Source organism: Chaetura pelagica, unplaced genomic scaffold (genome assembly GCF_000747805.2).
Source record: "Chaetura pelagica isolate M959 unplaced genomic scaffold, ChaPel_1.0 scaffold24, whole genome shotgun sequence".
In the NCBI taxonomy this organism is placed as follows: Eukaryota; Metazoa; Chordata; class Aves; order Apodiformes; family Apodidae; genus Chaetura; species Chaetura pelagica.
Window position 1 is genome coordinate 3837107 of NW_009953077.1, and position 843 is coordinate 3837949.

General features: G+C 54.9%; 1 protein-coding gene across 2 annotated transcripts in view; it reads left to right on the plus strand.

Annotated features, from left to right (window-relative positions):
* Positions 1-843, plus strand: part of RNF123 (ring finger protein 123) — a 44468-nt gene that overhangs the window by 30442 nt on the left and 13183 nt on the right. The gene's annotated exons all lie outside the window — the stretch shown is intronic.

The following is an 843-nucleotide window of genomic DNA, read 5'->3' on the forward strand; positions in this document are numbered from 1 at the left end:
TGGGAGGGAGGATGGTGGCTACTTAAATCATAGAATCACAGAGTGGTTTGGGTCGGAAGGGACCAAGGCAGTGGAGAGCAGGGTGCTGCAGCATCCCCCTCATGTCCTGGTGCTGCTGTAAGCCATTCCCCACGGCTGAACATGCCCACAGAGGGGTGCAGTGCTCTGCTCGTTGTGCCTGGGGGGCATGGGAAGATGGATGCTGCATCTGAGAGGCAGTGCTCAGCTTGCAGTGGTTGTGTCAAGCCTGGAGTGGTCCCTGCTCAACCCACTGGGGGTTTGGGTGAGCACTAATGCTGGCTAATTAAGTGTCTGCAGTTGGTGTGCTGGTTACAGACAGAAGTCTGTGCCTGTGGTGATACTCTGTCAAGCAGAGCAGCAAATTGCTCTCTGTGCTCATGCTGTGCTTCAGAGCTGGTAGGTCCATCCTGCTACCAGCTCCAGGCAGGAAAGGACCTGGACTGTGCTTCATCCTGCTGACACTGCTTTTGCCCACAGCTGCCAGCTTACTCTTCACAGGCTGTGGCTGTCCCAGGGACTGTGCCTTCTGCTTGCTTTGATCCACAGAAGCAGTTTGGCTTTTGTGGGTGGGATTCAGATTTGGGTGGAATATGCTGGGATTCAGGTCTTGACCTCAGACTGACTCTTCTCTGGGAGGTTTGGATCCAGTACAACCCAGAGGTGTGCCAGGTGGTGTGGTGTCACCCGCTTCCATGAAGGGGCCAAGCAGCGAGCCTCCCTCTGGGCATCAACCAGCTCCCAGGCACTGAGCCCCAAACTATAAGGATGCTCTTTGAATGCTGGCCCATCCAGAAAATACAAAACCTCTCTGCTTTTCCCTAC